We start from the raw sequence: 10,871 nt of genomic DNA, 5'->3' as shown, positions 1-10,871 counted from the left end.
GTGATAATTAATCCAAGAAGTCGGCATTGCTATCCAAATTATGAGGAATGTAAACGGAGCAAAGGTAGCTAATAATGTGTGGCAAGGAAATATTGAACTAGATTAGATTATATAGAGTAGATCTTGTGATATAGAATGGCAAACCAGACAAGTGCATGCTCAAGTTTCTCACTTCTTATTATATGTGACTGGGAAAGCTGAGGTGAATTGTTATTGTAAAGGAGGTCTGTTCAGGGTGAACGAGAAACATTATATCTGGTTCAGATGCCTGTAAGTGAGTGAACGTCATTACTATTTGTATTGATGCCTAGAATGCTGCTAAAATGGATGGGAAGTTGATTTGTTTTAAATGTTTTCGAATTTTTGTTTTTCCGTTGGAGAATTTTTTTAACCATAGTGTTGGAAATTTGCAGTCTCAAGTTTCAAGCGTTTCAAGCGTCTATTTCCTTGTCCATTTCCAACAGCATTCTGCTATACTCTAACCCTTCCGTTTACGACTTGGAAAAATAATTATTAGCAAGAGTATTGCTAATAATTCCAATTCTCCAGCCGAATTGGAAGCCTCTCGACTCTATCATCAGGTTAAGCCAAGTCTACTATGTACACTGCCATCACCTGCAAAGTGGAAAGAAATGGACTAGAGAAACCAGAATCCCTGTCCTTAGTTTCGCTTGCAAAGAAATTAATCTTTGTCCTTGTACCATTCACAGGTTTAGTTGCATTTCCTCCATTTAGGAAAGATATAAGGCAGCAATATTCGTGCCGGGAACCCCGTTTGTGGAAACAGGCCATATCACAGGAAAATGGCGTTCACTTGATTGAAATATGAGAGATCGAAGACTTTTGGATTAATATATCGTGATATGGGATCTCCCCTGCAATCTCAATATATGTGGAACTATTTCGAACCTTTTGGAATATAATAGCTTTAGAAAGTGTAGGATAAATTCATATAGTTTAAATTTACTGTCGATGCCTTCCATTGACTCATAAATAAATAAATAAATACATTTTTATTTTATTTATTTATCTATTTATTATTTCATTATACATACATTCACTAGGTTTAATGAATTATTGCTTTATCTTTGGCTATTTTCCCGATGACTTCGGTTTTGGATTTAGATATCCCTTCTATGTTTAGGGAACATATCTTGAGGTAGTGTTGATTGGCGGACTGTAACATATTTTTCGAAGCTTGCCCTCCACCTAAACAAGCGACGCGATGCTTGTTTTTCCGAGAGACGATCGAGCCGGCATGGAACTTTTTAACTTTTGTATTCATCATAATGTAAGTAGTCCAGGAGGCTTGGAAACCTTTGGACGCAAAGACATCAAGCAACTGATGTCTTGACTCTCCAGGAAACCCATGTGCCTGACACAGCTCTCAATAGACTAAAGATCCCAGAACTCATTCTAGTGTCTTATAACTGCCACCTCAAGCATGGCCTAGCAACCTATATCCGGCCTGGTCTCAAGGATATAACCCAAATTGTTCCTGATATAGATATTGCAATGGTGATATTTTGATCACCATTGCAGATGTGATCAAAATATCACCATCTGCAATGTCTACAAACCTCCATCGCAATCCTGGCATGATCAGATGGACCGACCTCCTCCTCACCCTGCTATCTATGTTGGTGACTTCGATTCCCATCACACCATGTGAGGATATTCCTCTAACAAACCAGGATGGTAATAATCTAGCTAACTGGATGGACACATATAATTTGTATTTGAATTATGATGCCAAGCAGGACGGTACTCTTTACTCAGCCAGATGGTAGAGAACCTACACTCCAGATCTGTGCATAGTCACTAAAGACTCTGAAGACCACTCTCTTCCATCAACCAGAACCATCCTTAACAGATTCCCTAATAGTCAACATCGTCCTACATTAATAGAGATAGGAACATCAATCCCAGTCATCAGCGGAACACCAATCGTTAGATGGAATCTCTGCAGATCCAACTGGTTTGCATTTCAGAAACAAATCGAGCAAACCATAAAAGCAATTCCACCCACTCCTAATTGCTATCCTAGATTTGTTAAACTACTCAAATCTGCAACAAAAGCCTCTATCCCTAGAGGCTGCAGAAAACAATATATCCCATGTTGGAGTAAAGAAAGTGAGGAACTCCTAGCCAAATATGAGGAAACTGAAGACACAGCTATTGCTAAGGAGCTCATATCAACCCTGGATAAAAACAGGAAAGATGGATCCCAACCATCAATGAACTCGATTTCGTCACATCTAGTCAGAGAAGCTGGTCACTTCTGAGAAAACTAGGTGGATCAGAGGCAACGACACACAAAACGACAGAGATAACTCCTGATCAAATGGCTAACCATTTATTGAAAACCTCGAAGATTCATCCCAGCTCTACCAGGAAAATTGCTGTACAAGCTTCTATCAGACAAAACCTGTAGACGGAACCGGAGATTCCTGAACTCATACACCCAATATCTCGGGAAGAGGTACAAATAGCCTTAAAACTTACCAAGAATGGCAAAGCTGCAGGAGTGGATGGTATACTCCCTGGGTTCCTAAAACATCTTGGTCAACATGGCCAAACATGGTTGGCTGCCCTTTTCTCAGAAATCATCATGACTGGTAAATTACCAAAGCTGTGGTGGGAAGCCAAAATAATTGTCGTGCCTAAACCAGGGAAAGATCAAAATGAAGTGAAAAACCTATGACCTATCTCTTTGCTTTGCACCACTTTTAAACTCTTTAAAAGAATTCTCCTTAAAAAATTTTACCACTCATTGAAAGAGCACTCCCGACTGAACAAGCTGGTTTCAGGCCAGGAAGAAGTTACTCTGACCAGGTCTTGGCCCTGACAACTCAAATTGAAGCAGGCTTCCAGAAGAAACTTAAATCTGGAGCCACTTTCATTGACCTGACATCTATTTATGACAATGTCTGGATCAGGGGTCTCCGCCTAAAACTAGGACATATTATAAAATGAAAAAAAACTCTATAACTTTTTGAATCTATTCTCTCCAACAGAAAGATCCAGGTCCATATTGGCGGAAAAAAGAGCAGGTCCAGATTCCTTCACAACGGTCTTCCTCAGGGCTCTGTGTTATCCCCTATACTTTTTAACATCTATTTGTATGATCTACCTCATACCAGGACAAGCAAGTTTATGTACGCCGATGACCTAGCGATCTTACATCAATCCACCTTCTTTACCAACTTAGAATCAACCTTGAATACAGACTTGAACACTCTGGAAGAGTACTTCAAGCAGTGATACTTGAAGCCAAATCCAACGAAAACTGTGTCCACAGTATTTCATCTGAACAATGCTGAGGCGAATCGACAACACCTCAACCTTTCTTTCTGTGGAAAAATGGTACGACATGAGCCTCACCCGAAATGCCTTGAATTGAGCCTGGACAGAAGCCTAACCTATAAAAGGCACACCACCAACCTAAACAACAAAATTAAAATGAGAAACAATATCATTTCAAGGCTTGCTGGAACAACTTGCGATTGTGGTACAGAAGTCCTAAGGTCGTCTGCACTAACCGTCGCAATCTCTGCAGCAGAATATTGTGCCCCTGTCTGGGAAAGAAGTGCACACACTAACATTATAGACACCCAGCCAAACTCTACCAGGCACACAATTGGTGGGACAGTGAGAAGCACCCCTCTCCCCTGGCTGTCTGTTCTATCTAACATTGCTCCACCACACATACGGAGAAGACAAGCCTCGATTAAGGAATTTAATAAAGCAATGAGCAACCCACCCCTACCCTTACACCAGACTCTCATAAATCCACTTAGTCTTCACCTAAAATCTAGAAAGCCTCTCTGGTCCATGGATGAACTCTATTCAGCTGCACTGCCATCAATATCTGACATATGGAGAGAATACTGGTCCAACAATCTCCCAACAAACGGCCTCCTGGTAGAAGATCCCTGTGCTCCACAGCCTGGTTTTGGTCTTTCTGGGAAGATTTGGTCATCAATAAATAGGATCAAAACTAGTCAGGGCAGATGTGGCTATCTTCTACATAAATGGGGCTGTCAGATCACGGTGGTGGCCTACAGGACATACAAAAGGTGACGGATGAGGCCTTGAATTGACTTTCCAGCCTGGACCTCGACGTGTAGTTGGAATGGTGGTGGCGGCGGTGGTTATGAAGGAAACAGAAGATCATGGTCCAGTCTCACCACGAAGACGTTATTCTAGTAGTTACCATCATAGTCCTCGTCATAGTATCAGCAGAACTCCTCATGTTAGAAGCTGATGATACAGTGTGAAATGGGCCTCCTGTAATGGATCAAGTTTTCTCACAGAAGACACAACTGCTCTCTACTTAAACCTCGGATTCAGCCACTTTTATGTTGTGATGTGTTGTGAGAACATGCAGTCTTGTCATACTTGGTGCAGCAGGACGATAATTGTCCCTGGCTTAATTATGACAAGTTACTTTTGCTTTATATTTAAAAAAAAAATAAAGACTTAGTAAGCAGGTTGTGCCTTTTATGTAATGAACTTTTATATGTTAAGATTTTCATCATTTGTTTCTGGAAATTCTGATTGTATTTTTCACTTACCAGTTTCATGTAGCCATAAGAATAAATAAATAAATGAATTATTATATCACATACTAATTAAATATGATGTTATATTGACATTTGTTATCATTATTAGAATTCAACTAATAAATTCAATATTTAACTTAAATAAAGTGAAGGGAGTGGAGGATATTTATGATTTGTACTTTTCATTGTTAAAAGTATTAGTATTGTCCAACTTTCCATTCACAGATGGCGCCATTTTGCCGGTAAACATGGCGAGTGACAGTTGCTATGTGGTTGAGATGGATGTAAATAGATGATGCTAAATTTATAACGCTTTCCAAGAGTAGTCAGGTGTGTGAAGAATTAGTTAACAAATATAGTAATTAACTTATAATGCATATGTCTGCGTGAGAATTTTAAATACATTTAGGCACATCATTCTCAGAATCCAGTTAACTGTTTTGTGAGGTCGATAACGTAATTTTTATTTCACCACAAAAAGAATGATGTGATTGTGTACAGTTATTATCTGTAGATTTACATTTCTGTTGAAATTATACGATTAGTAATGCATTACCAAGATTCCTCGCTTGATTTCAGGAAAGAAATTTTTAGTTATTTCATATTTCATATGAAATAACTAAAATTTCATATTTCGTCCTTCCCTCCCCCCTTCGAGACCAGGTTTGTGTTTATTGTGCAGATTAAAAAAAAAACAGACATTTAAATGGTTTTGAACAAAAATAAAATGTTCTTCTCAGAATAGTTTAAAAGGAACTTTTAATAGCACTGATTAATAGTCCGGATAGAATTTTATTTATTTATCCGGATTGGGACAATTTATTTGTTCTCCTGAAGATATATTTCCGGGTCGAAGCAACAAATTTCACTCCCAGAAAATAATACTCCACCTGAAAGCACACACATATATTGACTATTGAGGATTAATTTAAGAATTTTGATAATAAAAAAAAAAAAATAAAAAGACGCAAAAATATCATTTCTTTATTTATTGTTACTATTAACAAGGTAAAAGAATACTGTTAATTTAAATTTATTGAAATACAAAATGGAAATAAGAGTTTTATTTATTGAGAGGATATAAGCAGTGTGCGTGCACGCGCGTTGGATTTTTTTAAATATGTGTGTGTTTTCAGATGGAGCATTATTTTCTGAGAGTGAAATTTTTTGCTCCAAACCGGAACATGGAAGGTAAAAAAAAAAAAAAATAAAATAAAATAAAATTACTCTTCTGAATTAAATCCTCAAAGATAGATACATCAATTGCTACAGTAGGATATAAATATACAGGAAAACCTCACTTGACGCAATTAATTAATCCATCAATTAATGCATGCCAAGCAAAGTCGTGTTGAGCGGATACAATAAACAATAGGAATAATTATAATTCATCCATCAGTCAGTGTAAATTTGAAAAAAAAAATTACAGCATAAGCTACATTAGAGGACAAAATCATCAAAGATAATAAAAATCAATTGCTTAAATTTTTATTTAATGTCTAAACATTTGATTAAGCTACTTTTTTACAAAAAAAAAAAAAAGAAAAAAAAAATTAAGTAAAGATATTTGAATTGTGCTTGACTTTTAAAACTTGTCATGCAATTTGCAATAGCTTGCAATCGCTTTATCAAAAATTCAGACCTTTGTTCCATATCAGGATCAGCATCAAACAAAATTTCATTAACAAACTCAATGTGATTTGAAAACTAGCTCAAGTTCTTTTGCAGTTGGCTTCTTAATTATAACATTCTCTTCTTGTTTGTACTCCTCATCATCTTTTTTTTTTTTTTCATATGCACGCTGCTCTTCCAGTGGAAGATCATTTTCGCTTAACTGTTCTGAATGGAAATTGAACAAGTTTTTCACATCTTCATTAACCAGTTCATTAAATCCAAGTTCTTTTCCAGTTGTGCTGATTTCTTCAATAATGTTAGATCTTGGATTTTATGCACGATAAACTAACATCAGCTTGAGTTTAAAGTCACCTTCTGCATTGCCTCCTAATAATAGTGTAAGACAATCTTAGATACTTTGTATCCTGGTTGAGATGCTTCGGTTTTAGCTAGGAAAGTTTTTGTTGGTATATGCTTCCAAAAGAGAAGACCAGTTTTGTCATTGCAGTCCAATTCGATTTTTAAAACAGTCAAATCATCCTAAACTTGCAGTAAAGCTTTCACATTCCTCTTGAAATTTGGTCTCTTTCAGTGAGGTAAAAATATTGAGAGCTTTTGCCTGAATATTCCCTGTATTAAGAGGTATCCTTTTTTGGTTATAATCCTTAATCCACAGTGATAGAAGATGCTTCATCTCGATCATTAAATTTCTTCTATTTCGGGTGATCTGCATGTTTAATGAAGCAGTAGCAACTTTTCCTTGTTCTTTGTATTCTTTGCTCTTATTTAATATAGTCCAAACTGTAGACTCGCTGTATCCCAGGTTTTGCATAATCATTATTACTAGCGCCACTTTCATGTCTCTTAATGACTTCCAGCTTTTCTGCTCACTGCAGATTGGTGACAAAAAATATCATGTAACGTAAAAAAATTGCATTAACTGATTATTCACTCGCTTAAAGTGGGAAATAGTATCATTTTACTGAGGCGCTAACTGATTATTGTGCATATTGAATTTGCGTTAAGCAAGGTTTTCCTGTATTTACAAAAAAAAAAAATAAATAAAAAAAAAAAATATATATATATATGTCATTCCACTCCAGAATAAAATCTGATGATCAAAAAGGATTTGTTCTTTGGATATTTATATCAACCCCTGGATTAAAGTACTTGTAAATTTGTATATGGTCACACTTTGTTTGACCATATATAAATCAGTTTGCTGTGGTAAGGGTGTTTAAGTGTGTGTAAAGTGTGTGTGTATAAATATATATTTATTTATATATTTTTTTCCTCATGGTTTTCTCATACCTCACTTCAATTTCTGTCATTACAGTATCAGGCAATATTTCCCCTGTCTTTCAGAAATGAGAGGAGAAGATTAAAAGCATGCTAATTTTGAGCATTTATCACTAATCACTTCAGGTGTTATATATATATATATATATATATATATATATATATATATATATATATATATATGGTGATCTGCTTCTCTTGAAATCCCCAGAATTTATGCATGGAGTTTCATTTGTCAACAGTCATTTCTCCTCTTACTGGTCACATAACCACAGTGAAAGAGTTCCTTAGGATTTTCTTCTCTTTATATTTTATTCATAACCCCCTCCCATCCAATCTGACATTCATGTTTGATTTCATTGGTATCCACTTTACGCTAAATCATGGTTTTCACTTGAGGTATGCAGTTTGCCACTCCTATCGATTAATATTTATTAACTAGCTCTCATGCACTTCTGACATCTAATGACATCTATCCTCAAATTCTTCTATCTGTGGAATTGGCCAGGCTGATTTATAAGATTATTATAATCAGTCGTTGAAGATACTTCACATGGAAACTTTGTTTGCTTACACCTGGATGAAGGATTAAACAAGAATATAACTTCTTGACAAGTTTAATTGATTATAATCACCTACCTTATAATTCCACAAATTCTCCTTGATACTTCTGCATTTCAGTTTATCCTCAAGTCAAAACTACTTGGTCATTCTCACCATCTTGGGACTAGGATGGTGTCGTAGATTCTCTTATGCTAGGGACCAAATCTAAAAGTTTTCATTCTCATATTCCTCTAATGCATGTTGCCTAAGACATTTATCTCTCAAGAATTCCCAAGTTTCTGTTCACTTATTACTACATACTGTTTCATTTGACTGCTATAGTTAAACCATCCGATAATGATCACTTGCCAAACTAATTAGAAACAATATTAGAACAAAGAAGCCATCGGTTTGTTCAATCAGTTTGACAAATGGGTCATAATTTAACTAACCAACCTTTTACAAGTGATGAATTAAGTATATTGTCAAAAGGTCCAGATTTTACTGATGGCCTCATTTAGACTTTATGACAGACAAAGAAAATGACATTAGGAATTGTATACAGATGATGCTAACAAACTACAGTTTGAGATTGCACAGATTTTGCATAATGCTAAACCTCCTCCCATGAATATTTCTTTACCTGACATAAGCTCTCTATTCTTTACACCGAAATAATAACATTGTTTTAACAGAGCCTGTTACTGTAATAATACTTTATTTCACTCATTACACAGAACTACAATCATTTCCATATACCGCCCATCAACAACAACAGTATTTTTTGCATGTAAACTGTGTGTTTTCTGATGTCAATTTGCCTGTATTTTTCTTCCGGTAGCTCAGGTTTCTGGGAGAAAAAAACCCTGCTACATATAAGATCAGCTAACTCACCTTCAATTGAAAGTAACCCATATAAAGATTCCTCTTGTCATGATGAGAATCAAACTCTGGCCTTTTCCAGTTGAAGGGCACAGTGTACCATCATTCTTCTAATTGCTCTACAGAGGCTATTGTCATTGTTCGCTAGCTCTTTTATTAATTTGATGCAAATTTCATAAGTTGTATCCAGCAGAATATCTCCTTTAAATAAAAGAAGTGGTGGTGACAGAATACTGTATGAAAAAACTATTACAAAAGTTGAAGCAAATAAGAATGGATATGAGCGCTGGTGGTATAGATGGGGGGGGGGGGAGATGACTGACAGACAGACAGATACAAGAAAGTAGTACAGAATTGCTCATAAGTGACCTGTAAGTCATGGAACATGCTGTAGAAAGTGATTGCTTCTTTGCAAAGCAACTGTTTCGTTTTTTTAACATCACCAGATTTTTTTTATTAGTTATGTAAACCGACATCGTTTAAATGCCTTCTATTTTCAGCTTCACAACGACCCTTTCTACTGAATGTTCGATGACTTATGGGCCACCCATAAGTAAGTATGGGGTGGCCCATATATATTGCAATCGAATCTAGGAAAAATGAGGCCAACTAGTGGCTCAGTACTAGGGCCACTACTCTTTAATTTGTATATTAATGATATAGGAAATGGTTTAAGAGGGGATATTCAGTTGTTTGCTGATGATACAAAATTTAATTGGGCAGTAGTTAATAAGGGTGATATAAATATCCTTCAGGATGGTTTAAATGTGTTGCCATTGTGGGCAAAGGATAATGGTTCTTAATGTTAAAAATATAAAATTATGCATTTTGGATTTGAAAAGATACTATGTATCACATTGATGGTATTGAATTGCAGAAAATTGAAGTTAGGGATTAGGGGACAGAGAGTTGAAGTTCAGAAGGCATAAGTTGCCAAAAATGACTTAAAATTACCAAATTAGCTTAAAGTTGCCAAAATAGCTTAAAGCATTACTTGGATGTTGAAAAACGCACTAGCAAGTCAAGATAGGGAGGTTTTATCCCTTTTTCTAAAGTTGTGATTTGGCTGCATCTTGATTACTATGTACAGATTTGGGCACTTTGGAGATCAGAAGGTGATGATCAGAAGATTCAGAGATGTGTGATAAAGCTGGTCGCAGGTCTGTGGAATGCTCTCTATGAAGATGGATTCAAGGTATATGAGTTGCAAAGTTGATGCATAAAAGACTGGACATGATAGAACCTTATAAGGTATTAAAGGGATTCTACAAGATTGACAAAAAAAGTTTTCAATACATGATGGAGAGAGAGAGAGATCTAGGGGTCAATCCTTGGAAGTTGTGAGAACGTGTGGTCAGTAAGTGAAGGGAGGGGTGCAGAGACTAGTTTTTTTTGCTTGGAGAATGGTGAATAAGTGGAATGGATTGCCGAATTTAGTTGGAGTGCCCTTACAGTGAATGAGTTTAAGGAGAGGTGTGATAGGTATTGTGTGCATAAATGTCTAAGTTTTTCATGATGAGTCTTCAGATCCCATAGAGATACCTATATAATAATAATATTTAACTTAGAATTGGAATCTCAGATGGTCATATTTTGGTTTTAACGATTGTTGTAATAAGAGTAGTTATATGAGTTGGCATGCTCTGACTTGTTAGAAATTCATATATTTAGTATATGCTCGTTTTGCAGTAATTGATTTTTGCAATATTCGCTGTGTATGTTTTGTATTGAATATAAATACAATAAATATAATAATAATATATCTCTCTATTACGATTTTTTTCCGAGGAGGGCCGTGAAATATTTTGATTTTTGCAAAGGGGGCCCTGACATCCAGAAGTTTGGGAAGCACTGGTTTACATCACACATTACTGGTATGAACGTAAATTTAAGGAAGCCTGTGAGATTCTTATCAACCACCCCAATCTGAACAATAATGATAGTCTAAAAATCCCAAGCATATGGAAG

At 35.9% G+C, this 10,871-nt stretch overlaps 1 protein-coding gene across 1 annotated transcript in view; it reads left to right on the top strand.

Moving 5' to 3' along the window:
• Positions 1-4,815: 4,815 nt before the first annotated feature.
• The window catches only part of LOC150099138 (tyrosine-protein phosphatase non-receptor type 13-like), a 470,034-nt gene continuing 463,978 nt past the window's right edge, over positions 4,816-10,871 (top strand). The window contains exon 1 of the mRNA XM_090403679.1: positions 4,816-4,895. The gene's annotated coding sequence lies outside the window, so the exon portion shown is untranslated. The remainder of the gene's footprint in view (positions 4,896-10,871) is intronic.

This window comes from Typopeltis vanoorti, chromosome 14, assembly GCF_054136105.1.
Source record: "Typopeltis vanoorti isolate ZY-2024b chromosome 14, IOZ_Tvanoo_1.0, whole genome shotgun sequence".
NCBI classification, from domain to species: domain Eukaryota; kingdom Metazoa; phylum Arthropoda; class Arachnida; order Uropygi; family Thelyphonidae; genus Typopeltis; species Typopeltis vanoorti.
This window is presented reverse-complemented; position numbering and strand designations above follow the sequence as displayed.